The following is a 16,172-nucleotide window of genomic DNA, read 5'->3' on the forward strand; positions in this document are numbered from 1 at the left end:
AAGGAGCAGGCCATTCCCAATCCTCTGGCTTACCACTAATCTTTGCCATATTGTACATTTTTTTCAGTTTAATACTATCCTTGACTTCCTCGGTTAACCATGGTTGATCCCTTTCTTATAATCCAACTTCTGCACTGAGATTTATCTTTGCTCCCTATTCAAAAAGGGAGGGAGGCAAATAAGCCAATTAGCCTAACATCTATTGTTGGAAAAATGTTGGAATCAATTGTTAAGTAATAGCAGCACATTTGGGAAATCATGCAGTCAGCATGGCTTCATAAAAAGGAAATTGTGTCTGACTAATTTATGTGAGTTTTTTGAGGAAGTCTCAACCAGAGTGGATAGAAGGAACCAGCAGATGTGTTGTATTTGGACTTCCACAAGGCATTTGACAAGGTACTTCACAAAAGGTTACGTCATAAGAGCCGATGGTGGTGGAGGTAGTACATCGGCATGGATAGGGAATTGGCTAATGGGCAGGAAACAGCGAATGTGGATATGGAAACAAGAGTAATGGTCGATGGCTGCCCTTGCGAATGTAAAGCTGTTTCAAGTGGTGTTCCACAGAACCTAGTGATGGGTCCCCTGTTCTTTTTTTTATATTAATGTTATGGACTTGAACGTGAGGGCACGATTGGGAAATTTACAGACACCACACAAACTGACTGCATAGTGCGTAGTGTAGAGGATAGCTGCAAGCTCCAAAATGATATAGATGGGTTGGTGGAGTGGGCAAGAAAGTGGCAGATGGAGCTCAACTCTGATAAATGTGAGGTGATGCATTTAGGGAGGTCAAACAGTAAAACAGAATACACAATAAATGGGAATATAATGAGAGCGGTGGATAAAATGAGAGATCTTGGCGTGCAAGTGCACAGGTCCCTAAAGATAGCAGCACAGGTAGATAAGGTTGTTAAGAAAGCATATGTGATGCACCCCTTCATTGGCAGGGGTATAGAATACAAAAGTAGGGATATAATGATGATGAAACTGTGTAAGACACTGGTGAGGTCACAACTGGAATGTTGTATGCAATTCTGGTCACCACATTACAAGAAGGACGTAATTGCTTGGGAGAGATTGCAGAGAAGATTTACTAGAGTGTTGGCAGAGTTGGAGAATTGTAGCTATGAGGAGAGATTGGAGAGGCTGGGGTTGTTTTCCTTGGAACAGAGAAGGCTGAGGGGTGACATGATTGAGGTATACCAAATTGTGAGGGGTAGAGATACAGTAGACAAGAGAAACCTGTTTTCCTTGGCAGAGAGTTCAAAAACCAGGAGTCATAGATTCAAACTAAGTGGCAGAAGGATTAGATGGGACATGAGGAAAAACGTCTTTATGCAGAGGGTGCTCAGTATCTGGAATTCACTGCCCGAGTTGGTGATGGAGACAGAGAACCCAAACTCATTTTAAATGTACCTGGATCTGTACCTTATGTGCTGTAAGCGGCAGGGCTATGGGCCATATGCAGGAAAATGGGATTAGAAAGGGCACTTGGGTGTCTTTGGGTCAGCATGGACAAGATGGGCCAAACAGCCCCCATCTACACTCTACCATTTCTATGGTTCTAACAGAGTATTATTTAAATGGAGAAAAACTGTAGAAACACAAAGGGACGTGGGGGTACTTGTGCACGAAGAACAGAAAGCTAACACACAGGTGCAGCACATATCAGAAAAGGCAAATGGAATGTTGGTCCTTATTTCAACGGGTTGGAATATATGAGTAGGGAAGACTGGCTGCAACCATACAAGGTATTAGTGAGATCACACCTGGAGTAATGTGAGCAGTTTTGGTCCCCTTATTTAAGGAAAGATATTTCATTGGAGGCAGTTCAGAGAAGGTTCACCAGGATAATCCCGGTATAAAGGATTGTCTTATGAGGAAAGCTTAAACAGGTTATGATTCTACTCATTGGATATTAGAAAAATGAGAGATGGTCTCATTGAAACATATAGGATTCTAAAGAGGCTTGACAGAGTAAATGCTGAGAGGATGTTTCCCCTCAGCCAATAAGGCTGAGCAGCTAAACATCATAGTTCCACTTCCCACTAAAATCATTGGCAAGATTGTAGAATGATGCCAAAGGATTCAGTATGGTTGATATGATAAAAGGAATAGGAAAAACCATGAATATTTTGCATCTCAAATACAATTATTGATGCAAATAAACCAATGTTTTAAATTCACTGGTTCAAACCTGCATTTTGAATTAGCAGGTCCAAATGACAGCATTTAATGGATCATGAAGTATGAATCATCAAAGAAACAGCTTTAAAAAAATCAATTATCTGCCAAAGCAGCAGGGCTGACAGAATATCATCAGTGCCAGTTGCTGTTCACAGCATCTGATGGTTCGCATTCAGAACAACTCATTCAGGATTTACATTTGCATAATTAAGGGCTATGGGGAGAGAGCGGGTAAATGGAGTTGAAATCAACCATGATTGAATGGTGGAGTGGACTCGATGGGCCGAATGGCCTTACTTCCGCTCCTATGTCTTATGGTCTTATGGTCTTAAACTATCATGGGTTGGGGGTAACAATTTTATGTCATCTACAAGGCACAAGTCAGGAAGTGTGATGCAATACTCATCACCTGCCTGGATGAGTCCAACAACAGTCAAGAAGTTTGACACCATCCAGGCCAAAGCTGCCCGCTTGATTGGCAGCACCTTGAGTATTCACTCCCTCCTCCACCTTAAACACTTACTCCCTCCACCGCCAGAACAGTGGCAATAGTGTGTACCATCGACACATGCATTTCAGCAACTCATCAAGGCTTCTTCGACAGCACCTTCTGATTCTACTAGCAGAACAGCAACTTGTGCCACCACTCCCAAGTCACAATCATCTTGACTTAGAATGTTATCACCTTTCTTTCACGTTCTTTGGGTCATATCCAGCAACTCTCTGTCTAAAAGCACTGGGTTTACCTACACCACATGGACTCCTGTGGTACAAGGCAGCAGCTCACCTGACCACCATCTAAATAACAAGGGGTTACTCAGTAGAGTGAATATCTCTACCATATTGTGCTGTTATTACAATTATGCAGTTCTTGCTTGAGGCTTTTCCTCTGTCTGGTGTTACAATCCCCATAGATACTGGCAGCTTTTAAAAAGAAATTCAAACTTTCACTGAATTGCTGAAAGGATCACACGACAAGATTTCAAGTTAAGACTTGAATGTAGCACAAACTAAAAGCAACACTGACTGAATACTATTTCAGTAGGCAACTTATACTCCAAGCCACAGAAAAAAACTCCCCATTTAACATTTAAAACAACCAAAAATCTCCTTCTACCCTGTCCCTCAAGTAGACACCTTATTCTCCAGGAACCAGTCCAAAGTGATTCTTGGATCCAAATTGAATGCTTTCTTTTTCCTTTCCAATCTAAATTCCAATCCCCAAACTGATTTCCAGGGTATGGGATACCCTGGAGAGTCCTCTCGCTGGACAAATTATCCAGGTTTTTTTAAACCCATGTTCTCCCTATCTCTGCGTGGGTTTCCTCCCACAGTCCAAAAGGCGTGTGGTTAGGTGCATTGGCCATGCTAAATTCTCCCTTAGTGTACCCAAACAGGCACCAAAGTGTGGCAACTAGGAGATTTTCACAGTAACTTAATTACAGTGTTAATGTAAGCGGTAAGAGAAAATGCTGGAAAATCTCAGCAGGTTTGGCAGCATCTGTAAGGAGAGAAAAGAGCTGACGTTGAGTCCAGATGACCCTTTGTCAAAGCTAAAAGGCATAGAAAGTGGGAGATATTTATACTGTAAGGTGAGGGAATGAAAGATGAGTCATAGCCACAGAAACCAGGGGAAAAGGCTGCTAATGGCAGTCCACAGAAAGAATAAAGGGTGTGAATGACCAAACGGCTGAGAAACTAAAATGAGAGGGTAAACTGTGACAGATGAAGATGTGGGGGAGGGGGAGGAATGCTTTCTTTTACATTAACACTGTAATTAAGTTACTGTGAAAATCTCCTAGTTGCCACACTTTGGTGCCTGTTTGGGTACACTGAGGGAGAATTTAGCATGGCCAATGCACCTAACCACACACCTTTTGGACTGTGGGAGGAAACCCACGCAGAGATAGGGAGAACATGGGTTTAAAAAAACCTGGATAACTTGTCCAGAGAGAGGACTCTCCAGGGTATCCCATCCCCTGGAAATCAGTTTGGGGATTGGAATTTAGATTGGAAAGGAAAAAGCATTAGAAAAGGGGAAGCAAAGGGGGAGAAAAGGTAACGGAAGGGGGATAAAGTATGGGGAAAGAGTGAGGGGGGGGGGAAGATAAAAGACGACAGACAATAAAGAAATAAAAGGTAGAGAACTGTAAAAAATTTAATAAAATAGAATTAAAACAAAGGGGTCAAGGTGGGGTAGAGCTAATCATCTGAAGTTGTTGAATTCGATGTTGAGAACAGAAGGCTGTAAAGTGCCTAGCCGAAAGATGAGATACTGTTCCTCCAGTTGACGTTGAGCTTCACTGGAACATTGCAGCAGGCCAAGGACAGACATGTGGGCATGGGAACAGGATCGTGTGTTAAAATGCAAGCAACCGGAAGGTCAGGGTCCTGATTGCGCACAGCCTGTTAGCCTACTTGTGACACTAATAAATAAACATTAAACCTTTGTCTCTTCAAGCCGACAGAAGCCCCGACCCACATTTTACATGGTGAACAAGAAAGAATTGCAACCTCTCTCTCTCTGATTCTTGCTGATTGACTCTGTCTGAGATTCAGTGATATTTAGGAAAACCTGCACCCAATCCTACAATAGTTTCCTATGGAGTCTTCCTCTTAAAGCCCATCTCCATGGCAATGTAAATCACATGGACCTCACATCCAGGTAGAAATGTCAGCTATCTTTTAGACTCCCAACCTCATTCTGCCTTAGACTTAAAGAAAGAGATTAAAGCATAACCATTTACAAAACCTTCCATTCCTAACACCTCCCTGGAACTTGGGAGGCTTACAGTCTATTCACCATCAACACGGCCACTCTGGACTTGTTTACTGATATGTATTCACCTTTTTCCCAGTAAAACAATCTGTGTGCCCCATTCGCCTTTATCAACCACACCATCCAAGCTTGCTGTTAGCAGAATTCAGGATGTGGAGATGCCGGCGTTGGACTGGGGTAAACACAGTAAGAAGTTTAACAACACCAGGTTAAAGTCCAACAGGTTTATTTGGTAGCAAAAGCCACACAAGCTTTCAGTGCTCCAAGCCCCTTCTTCAGCAGAATTCAGAACAGGCCACATGACCCCCTTCATTCCTCCATCTCACCCTTAACCCCAGAAACTCTTATCCCCAAAAAACAAAAATCTCAAACTTCATATTTATAACTGTGATTACCTCCACCAACGATAATGGGCAGACTTACTGCTTTCGCTAATTTGTTAGTCTTTTAGTCTATTTATTTACAAACATTATATTTCAAAATTTAATGGATGGATTTCAACACAACTTGGTACACAGGTAGGGTATGTCCAATGAAGAACTGATTCAGATCCTGGAAATTTTCTAAAGGATTGGTTAACATTAGAAGATAGGCAAATAACTTTTTTAAAGCATGTTGTGGTTTGTTTAATTTATATTGTGGTTATTTGCTTTAGAATGCTCTGGACTGTCTCAATTGCTGAAATTAACAGACACTGGATTCAGATCTACATCTTCACCAAAAACCAATTGGTTCTTTTTGGGCCATACACTGTCATGTACCACATTTCGTTGAAATCTGCCATTAATTTCTGAGGTGTACCGCTTACAGAAAAACAGGGGTGTCAACATTACCTTGGCCTTTCTTCAGTGGCAATTAGAAATGAGCAACAAATGCTAGCCTTGCCATTAGCTCTTACATCCAATGAATGGTTAATTTAAAATAGTTCCCTTATGTTACATTTTATTTCAATTAGTTCCATACAATTTTAGATACGGCAGCTTTAACAACACATTCTACTTCAGAAGCAGCTAGGTGAATCTGGTTAAACTAATGGCAAAGAGCTTGTTCTTGTGTGACTGAAGCTGCAGCTCAGCTCCATGCAGGTTCTGCCCTTGGCTAGTGTCCAAGTCAATTTCAAGCGAGGATTCCACCCACACAGAACCCACAAAAAATATTTACTGAATATTCCCACTGGAATATTGTCACAGACCACATATAAGGTTACATTTGCAAATTTTGTCAATCGTGTTAACACATATGCATCACCAGGGATGATTGCTATTATCATCACATTATTTACACTTCACACAATATTTAATTACTTGCATTGATACATTTTATTGGCTTTGAATGAGACTAATAAAACAGCTAAGTAAGCAAAATTACTTTGTAGCAAATTCTAGGCAACTGAATTTCAATAATAATAATCATGTAATTTGTTTATTAAATCTTATGTGGAATACAGTTGTTATGTATTCACTGAACTCTTACTCAAAGCATTTCCTTTCACTATGGGTACATTGAGGAAACAGTTTATGCAGAAAATAATGAATCTGACCTTTCCCATTGCAAAAGATCTAGCCATTGTTTAAAGTTTATTTATTAGTGTCACAAGTAGACTTACATTAACACTGCAATGAAGTTACTGTGAAAACCTCCTAGTCGCCACACTCCAGCACCTGTTTGGGTATATTGAGGGAGAATTTAGAATGGCCAATGCACCTAACCAGCACGTCTTTTGGACCGTGGGAGGAAACCGGAGCAACCGGAGGAAACGCATTCAGACACAGGGAGAACGTGCAAACTCCACACAGACAGTGGCCCAAGCCGGGAATTGAACCCAGCTGCCTGGAGCTGTGAAGCCACCTGTGCCACCCTTGACTATACCACTTCTGAGCCACTGCTCACTTTGGTGTATTCTCGCTATTCTTCTGGGAAATTGTCACATTAATTTGACACTGCAGGATTCATCACTGCAGAAAAAGAGAACTTGCATTTATGTAGCATCTCTGAGAGTGTAGTCACAGAACACCAATCAGCAAATTAATGACCACTTATTTCCTCAGACAGGACAAATATGGGAAATTATACTATCAGTAGACTTGCAAACTTTTAGGGACATTCTACTCAATCTACAACCACTAAGTATTTGTCCATTTTTCTATAATAATGATTTTCTGCCCATCTGACAATCCCACGAGTTTGTGTTCTCCCAGCCTTTCACAACCCTCATTATATTCACCACAGCTAATTTGATGTTATTCACAAATTTAATATATTTCTTTAATTCTCAAATCTAAATAACATATACTACAGCAACCAGAACAGCCAATATAGAACACCATTCACTCGCATCAATCCAGTCCAGAGAAAGCTTCTTTTTACAAATATTCTTGGCTTTATGCTCTCCTACCATCTCTTTATGCATGTGCTCACATTTCCATTATTACATGCTCCATTATCTTTGCCATCAGTCTAGAAGCCTTAACAAAAATATATTTTTAAATAAACACAAAAAATGCTGAAAATATTCAGCAGCTCAGGCTGAGTATTGAAGAGACAGCAAATTGTTTTAGGTTGATTTTTTGATTTATTGTAACATATATTGGGATAGTGAAAAGTATTGTTTCTTGCACATTATACAGACAAAACATGCCATTCATAGAGGAAAGAAAAGGGTGCAGAATATAATGTTGCAGTTACCATAGGATGAGGAGAAAGATAAGCTTAATATGTGATAAAACTATTCAAAAGTCTGTTGGCAGCAGGGAAGAAGCTTTTCTTAACTCGGTTGGTACATGTTCTCAGACTTTTGTACCTTTTTCCTGACAGAAGAAAACAGAAGAAAGTATGTCCGGGGTGCATGGGGTCCTTGATTATGTTGTCTGCTTTCCCGAGGCAGCAGGAAGTGTAGATGGAGTCGATGGATGGGAGGCTGATTTGCATGATGGACTGGGCTGCGTTCACAACTTTTTGTAGTTTCTTGCGGTCTTGGTCACAGCAGGAGCCATACCATGCTATGATGCATCCTCCACTATCAACATTCTGCAGTACCATTGACCACAAACTTAACTGCACTAACCATATAAATACCGTGTCTACAAGAACAGGTCAGCGGTTGGGAATTCTATGGTGAACAGAAGATTCAGGAGAATGGCTCCAGGGATGAGGAACTTCAGTTGTGACCGTTTTCCTTGGAGAAGATTGAGAGATCTAATAGAGATATTCAAAATCATGAACAGTAGATATGGAAAAATTGTTCCCACACGTGCAGGGAGGAGGAAATGGCACGAGGTGAATTGCTGATTCAGAGAAATGGTGCAATCATTACAAGCTGAATGGCCTCCTCCTCCACTCCAGCAATTCTCGGATTCGTAATCTCGGATGCATTTGCCATAATCTGCCATACAGGGCGGCACGGTGACAGTGGTTAGCATTGCTGCCTCTCAGCGCCAGGGACCCGGGTTTGATTCCCTGCTTGGGTCACTGTCTGCGGAGTTTGCACGTTCTTCCCATCTCTGCATGGATTTCCTCCGGGTGCTCCAGTTTCCTCCCACAGTCCAAAGATGCGCAGGTTAGGTGCATTGGCCATGCTAAATTGACCCTCAGTGTACCCGAAAAGGCACTGGAGTGTGGCAACTAGGGGATTTTCACAGTAACTTCATTGCACTGTTAATGTAAGCCTACTTGTGAAACTAATAATAAATAAACTTTAATAACTTCCCTGTCATCATTCACCTCAGATAGATTCATGACTTAAATCAGATCAAGCAGTCACACAAAGGAAACACTAGATGGCATTGTCACAGGATTTACAATATAATCTCCAGGGACCTCAATATTCAAACTGCAATGGCTGCATGTATGAACTCCCAGACATATAACTTAGCACTTTTTAATCACATCTCTGCAGAATCATATCTTCTGACAGCTCACTCTCATTCCTTTCCAAGTGCGGACATTCATCCACTATTTTATGTTATTTTGTTTCTGATACCATTCAAATGTTACAACTAGTTAAAAACAGTTCCTATACTCCATGAAAACAATGTCAACTTTTTATTGCCCATGATACCAACACAATTTAAATGTTAGGCCTACCAAACTGGCAATGTTAAAAGCATGTTTTCCACATGTGGATAATGCAAACTCAGGAGCCAATTAATTTTCTGGCATACTATAAAACACTATTCGAGTTGTCAACATCAATTTTTGGTAACGTAAGAAATATACTGCTCAAAACTATTGCACAAGTGTTTCATAATGGAGTGAGGATTCAACCCATAATTTTCTGATGGAGGGGTAAAAACAGCACTGAGGTAGCATGGGCACAGAATGTATTTTGGGTAAATTTGGTAAAGCGACAACACAAGAACATGCAAGAACAACAAAGAACAAAGACAAGTACAGTACAAGAACAGGCCCTTTGGCTCTCCAAGCCCGATGCCTCTACTAGATTACAAAAAAAACCTTCTGCCCTTACTTGGTCTGTATTCCCATACTCATGTACCATCCAGATGTCTCTTAAATGTTCCTAATGTACCTGTTTCCACCACCTCCCCTGGCAGCGCGTTGCAGGCACCCACCGCTCTCTGCTTAAAACACTTCCCCCGCACATCTCCTTTAAACGTTCCCCCTCTCACCTTGAACCTGTGCCCCCTTGGAATAGACATTTCCACCCAAGGAAAAAGCCTCTGACTATCCACCCTGTCTATGCCTCTCAATTTTGTAGACCTCTCTCAGGTCTCCCCTCAGCTTCCGTCTTTTCAGTGAAAACAATCCCAGTTTATTCAACCTCTCCTCATAGTCAACACCTCGAGACCAGGCAACATCCTGGTGAACCTTCTTTGCACTCTCTCCAAAGCTTCCATTTCCTTCTGGTAGCGTGGTGAACAGAACTGCAGGCAATACTCCAAATGCGGCCTAACCAAGGTTTCATATAGCTGCATTTCAAATAATAGAAACAGCATGAAACAGACAACCAAGTGTTATGGTTCAGGTCAGAAACTCCAAAACGTTTTATGAAGCCTACCTGAATCATAAGTTTTGCATCTTGAATTTGGCTAGGATAAGCATGAGATGCTTCACTTCAGGTGTGATTCAAATGACCCAGTAGGGAGCTTTTAGCAAACAAAGTTTATTTAAGAATAGTTAACATGTATAGCAAGAAAATTAGCAAGAACTTTTATCAATTACAAACAAGAAACAAAACAACCACCATAATATATTATTTCAAATAAATATCTCTAATGCAGTGGTTCCCAAAGGGTGCGGCGCGCCACACTGGTGCGGCGAGAGAGGATGGCAAGTGTGGCGGGAAGATTAAAGTATTTGTGTTTTATGTTATGAATCAAGCACTGCTAGGAGTTGTTTTTTTTTGTTTTTGAATGTATTTCTTATCAATAAAAAATTCGGTGTGGCGCGAGCAAATTTTTATTCCGAAAGTGCAGCCCAATGAAAAAAGTTTGGGAACCACTGCTCTAATGTGTTCCAATTAATACCAAAATCCAATAAACAAAACCTTTTAAAAAGATACATCACTGCACAGGCTAAAGCTCGCATAATACTGTAATCCAGTTACCTGGGTTGAATGCTCATTTCAAATGATCTTGAAAACTCTTAGCAGCATGTGGTCATCAGCTCCCCAAAATATGATTCTTTACTGCAGCATGGCAACAAGCCTTTCTTTCAGCTAACTGGTAAAACTTTCAAAGCAAAAAAGAGAGACTTCTTTCAGCGATGCTTCTAACACTGCAGCCAAAACAAAACTAAAAACAACCCGTGTCACTTGAGCTGTACAGTTTTTTTTATTGTCCCATCAATGACATCACCTAAGGCTGTGACCACGATTTTTAAAAAACTTTCTTAAAGGGACATTAACATCGCACAAGCAGTCCCACAACTAACTTTTCAGATCAAAGCTTTGCAGTCACGCCTCAGCCAGTCATGAATGTGGGTGGATTCAATATCCATCAACAAGGAGGGCTCAACAGCACCATTACTGACCAAGTCCTGAAGGACATAACTCCCCTCCTGGGCCTGTGGCACATGGTGAATTAACAAGACAGAAAAACCTACTTGACCTTGCCAACACCAATCTACCTTTTGCAGATGCATCTGTTCATGACAGAACAGGTAAGAATGACCACTGCGCATCACTTGTGGAGAGGAAGATCCATCTTCACATTGAAAACAGCCTCAATCCCATGACACTACCACCATGCCAAATGGGATACATTTTGAACACATCCAGCAGCTCAGGACCGGAAGCGCAGTGGACCATCTACAGCAGCAGAATTGTATTCAACCACAATTTGTAACCTCATGGCCCAACCTACATCTCACTACAGTCAAGCCAGTCATTGACTCCAGTACAGCTGGAATACAAGAAAGTGTATCAGGCATACCTAAAAATGAGGTACCAACCTGGTAAAGCTACAACACAAGACAACATCCATGTCAAACAATAGAAACGGCATGAAACAGATAACTATGCAATCCAATAACCAATTTTTCAGATCAAAGCTTTGCAGTCATGCCCCAGCCTGCCATGAATGTGGGTGGATTTTTGAACTTCTAACAGAAAGAGATGCCACAAACATCCGCAACCTTAATGATGGCAGACCCCAGCAAAAGATAAAGATTAAACATTTGCAACCACGTTCAGCCAAAAGTGCCAAGTGATGATCCATTTTGGCATCCTCGATCAAGAAGAAATAACTGAAGGCACTTACTACTGCAAAGGTTATGGGCCCTGACAATATCCAAGCCATAGTACATGTGTCTTGCTGTATTGGTCAGGCTGCACTGCTGTTTCTATTCACAGGTGCTATTCCACTACTGAAGAGCACGGGGACTTTGACCTGCTCCGTTTCTGACCTGGGCCGGTAACACTAATCATACTCAAGAAACTCAACACCAGCAGCCTGCTTGATTGGCATCCCATCCACTGCCTTAAACATTCACTTCCTCCACGTCAGATGCACAATGTGTGCCATCTACAAGATGTACATCAGTAACTTGTCAAGGGTCCTTCAACAGCATCTTCCAAACCCATGACCTCTATCACCTAGCACAAGGGAAGCAGGTGCAATGGAACACCACACGCAAGACCCTCCTCTAAGCCATAGCGCACCAGACATACCAGAAATGTGTAGGTATACATATCAAGAAAGGATTGACAGGATCACTTTTCTCTTGACTTGGTACTATATTGCCATTCATTCACTGTCACTGGATCAAAATCTCACAACCTCCCTCATCCACTGACAACACATGGACTACAGTGGTTCAAGGCAATTTACCACTGTTTTCTAAAGGGCAATTAAGGCCAGCATTTACCAGTAACACTAACTTGCCACGAACAATTTTTTTAAAAGTTACGACAACTGCTACTAGAGCAGAGAAAGCTATGAAGATTTAAAAGGTGTTTTTGTTAAATTATGGAGGGTTTTGATATGGTGGATAGGGAAAGGATATTTTCTGATTAAGGAGTCATGATTGGGGTGATCATCAATTTATTAAACATAGTTCCAACCTCAGTAGGTAGCACTCTTGACTCAGAAGGTTGTGGGTTCAAGTCCCACACCAGAATTGAGCAGTTCCAGGCTGACACTCCACACAGCAGTGGAGGAGTGCTGCAATGAAATAGGTACCATATTTTGAATGAGACATTAAAAGGCGGCCCCATTTGAGTTCTCAGGTGTGTGTAAACAATTCTATGTATCTATTCTGAGAACAGGGAAGATAGGCCCAGTGTCCTGGACAATATTTAACAGTAAATTAATAAAAATTATCTGGCTGGTTATCACACTCCTGTAATGTGACAACTTGCTGTGTGCAAATTGGCTGCCTCATTTCCTATTTTATAACAATGATTACATATCAAAAGTAATACATTGGTTGAAAAGATTTTTTGGGATATACTGCAGTCATGAAAGGTGCTATATAAATGCAGACTTTTCTTTCAAAAGTGAGGAGAGCATATAAGAACTCAGTGCGAAGATTTTTTAAACAGGATCTATGCCCAGGGAATACACGCAGGAAATTCCAGGCCACATCTTCCAGTAAATTCCACAATACATTTGATTTGACCAAAAATAGATTTAACTACCCAGTTCCAATTATTCCAGGCTATTTATTTCTTTAGTGATTTAAATTAAAATCTATATTTGTTGAGAAACAGGACAAGAGTGGGTGAATGAGTTATCAGATTTCAGTTATCCCAAATACTCCAGACGGCCGCTCACTGCCGCCGTCTCTGTCTCTGCTTTAAAATCTGCAGCAAGTGTCGGAACCTGAACACACTGCGCTCACGCAAATGTATGTATTCTGCCATTGAGATGGGAGGCCGGTCCGGCCTGTGATCAGCCGGTAATGTGCACCATGTGGAACTGTACCTGCTCTGTCTCAGTGTTCCTCACTCCAATTCTCAGCGTCTCCACGCCTCAACCAGGACCGCGCCATCAGGCAACACTGCACATGCGCACAGTGTTACATGGCGCGCTCAATGACGTGATGGCAAAGCGTTGCTGAAATTGACACTCCCAGAACAGCGCCAGAAATACAAGTTTGCAGCAACACCTGATGTGTCACTTCAGATTCTGTCTCTGTAGAATATCGAGAATTGTAGTGCATGTATGTTTTCCGAAACTTTACTCAGACTTGTCATTTCAGTATTTTTAATTTGTTCTCACCTGCGACCACTGTTAGTTCTTGTCGTACGTTTTCATAGCAGCAATAAGGAAGCCTGGGAACTTGAATCAGTAAATGGGTTAGGCGAGTCACAAAATAACATTTTCAGCTGAGTCAAATGTGATGTAATATCAGGAATTGGTTCAGCCTCAGATAGTTAATTACTAGGGAGATTAAATAAATGGCGAGGCTACTAGGATGGCCAACTCCCGGGGAAAAATAAGGAACACTGGGTATAGGATTTTTCTCTGACTGGGACCTTGCTATGAGGATGCGCATACTGTACATGCAATAATACAAAAAATCAATAATGTGGGACAAAGGCCATCCTGACAGCATATAATCTGCACACAGGACAACCGCCTCAAATATTTCTTCTTCTAAAGAGTCATATTGGACTCAAAACATTAACTGTTTCTCTCTTCACAGATGCTGCCAGACCTGCTGAGTTTTTCCTGCATCTTGACTAGAGAGATTCAACAATTGCCCCTGAATCCTGACCATCATTATGGTGGAACCATTGACCAGAAACTGAACTGCACCAGCCATATAAGTACTGTGGCTAGAAGAACAGGTCAATGGCTAGGAAATCTGCAGTGAGTACTTAGCTCCTGACTTCTAAAAGCATATCCACCATTAACAAGGCACAGATCAGGAGTGATATAATGCTCTCCACTTGCCTGGGTGAGTGCAATTCCAACAGCAAGCAGGATAATGCAACACCTCATCCACAACCTTAAACATTTACTCCCTCCACCACTGTGGCAACAAGATTTTCTGCAAGATGCACTGTAGCACCTCACCAGGGTTCTTTTAACACACCTCCCAAACTCACAACCACCTAGAAATACAAGAGCAGCAGATGCAAGGGAACATCACCACCTTCAAGTTCCCCTTCAATCCATGCTTCATCTTGATTGGAAATATATCATTCCTTCCCTGTTGCTAGTCAAAAACCTGGAATTCCCTTCACATTACCGACATCACATGGACATCACATGAATAATCTCATTAGAGATAGACAGCATGGTTTTGTACGAGGGAGGTCATGCCTCACAAATTTGGTTGAGTTTTTTGAGGAGGTGACAAAAACGATTGACGAGGGAAGGGCCGTGGATGTCGTCTATATGGATTTTAGTAAAGCGTTTGACAAGGTCCCTCATGGCAGGCTGGTGCAAAAGATTAAATCTCACGGGATAAAAGGTGAGCAAGCTAGATGAGTGGAGAACTGGCTTAGCCATAGAAGACAGAGGGTAACAGTGGAGGGGGTCTTTTTCCGGTTGGAGGTCTGTGACTAGTGGTGTTCACAGTAAGAAGTTTAACAACACCAGGTTAACCGCAGGGCTCTGTACTGGGACCTCTGCTGTTTGTGATATATATAAATGATTTGGAGGAAGATGTAGCTGGTGTGATCAGTAAGTTTGCGGACAACACAAAGATTGCTGGAGTTGCGGATAGTGATGAACATTGTCAGAGAATACAGCAGGATATAGGTAGGCTGGAACATTGGGCGGAGAAATGGCAGATGGAATTTAATCCAGATAAATGTGAAGTGATGCATTTCGGTAGATCTAATGTAAGGGGGAGCTATACAATAAATGGCAGAACCATCAGAAGTATAGACACACAGAGGGACCTGGGTGTACAAGTCCACAGATCCTTAAGGGTGGCAGCACAGGTGGAGAGGGGGGTCAAGAAGGCATATGGCATGCTTGCCTTTATTGGACAGGGCATAGAATATAAAAGTTGGCATATGATGTTGCAGCTGTATAGAACGTTGGTTAGGCCACATTTGGAATACTGCGTCCAGTTCTGGTCGCCACACTACCAGAAGGACGTGGAGGCTTTGGAGAGAGTACAGAAAAGGTTTACCAGGATGCTGCCTGGTATGGAGGGTCTTGGCTATGAGGAGAGATTGGGTAAACTGGGGTTGTTCTCCCTGGAAAGACGGAGGATGAGGGGCAACCTAATAGAGGTGTATAAAATTATGAAGGGCATAGATAGGATGAACAGTGGGAAGCTTTTTCCCAGGTCGGAGATGACAAACACAAGGGGTCACGGGTTCAAGGTGAGGGGGGCAAGGTTCAACACAGATGTCAGGGGGATGTATTTTACACAGAGGGGGCCTGGAATGCACTGCCAAGCGAGGTGATTGAGGCGGACATGCTGGGATCGTTTAAGACTTATCTAGATAGCCACATGAACAGACTGGGAATAGAGGGATACAAACGAATGGTCTAGTTGGGCACGAGTGGCACGGGTTTGGAGGGCCGAAGGGTCTGTTCCTGTGCTATATTGTTCTTTGTTCTTTGACTGCAGCAGTTCAAGAAGATAGCTCACCATGACCTTCCCAATGACAATGGGCAATCAATGCTAGCCTTGCTAGTTCATAAGTTCAAAAGATATAGGAGCAGAATTAGGCCATTCAGCCCATCGAGTCCGCTCCGGCATTCGATCATGGCTGAAATGCTCCTCATCCCCATTTTCCTGCCTTCTCCCCATAACCTTTCAGTCTATTACTAATTAA

The 16,172-nt window shown here is 42.0% G+C and overlaps 2 protein-coding genes across 13 annotated transcripts in view; one reads left to right on the forward strand and one right to left on the reverse strand.

Annotated features, from left to right (window-relative positions):
* The window catches only part of ipo11 (importin 11), a 548,937-nt gene extending 535,487 nt beyond the window's left edge, over positions 1-13,450 (reverse strand). For 9 of the 10 annotated variants that reach the window (XM_078218342.1, XM_078218361.1, XM_078218429.1 and 6 more), the window contains exon 1: positions 13,351-13,450. The gene's annotated coding sequence lies outside the window, so the exon portion shown is untranslated. Of the gene's footprint in view, positions 1-9,983; positions 10,072-13,350 lie in introns of all 10 variants that reach the window. The other variant, XM_078218371.1, reaches the window with a different exon arrangement.
* Positions 13,451-13,510: 60 nt separating this feature from the next.
* dimt1l (DIM1 dimethyladenosine transferase 1-like (S. cerevisiae)) overlaps positions 13,511-16,172 on the forward strand; it is a 39,559-nt gene continuing 36,897 nt past the window's right edge. For 2 of the 3 annotated variants that reach the window (XM_078218489.1, XM_078218497.1), the window contains exons 1-2: positions 13,512-13,588; positions 14,075-14,241. The gene's annotated coding sequence lies outside the window, so the exon portion shown is untranslated. Of the gene's footprint in view, positions 13,589-14,074; positions 14,242-16,172 lie in introns of all 3 variants that reach the window. The other variant, XM_078218455.1, reaches the window with a different exon arrangement.

The sequence above is a fragment of the Mustelus asterias genome, chromosome 1 (genome assembly GCF_964213995.1).
Source record: "Mustelus asterias chromosome 1, sMusAst1.hap1.1, whole genome shotgun sequence".
NCBI classification, from domain to species: domain Eukaryota; kingdom Metazoa; phylum Chordata; class Chondrichthyes; order Carcharhiniformes; family Triakidae; genus Mustelus; species Mustelus asterias.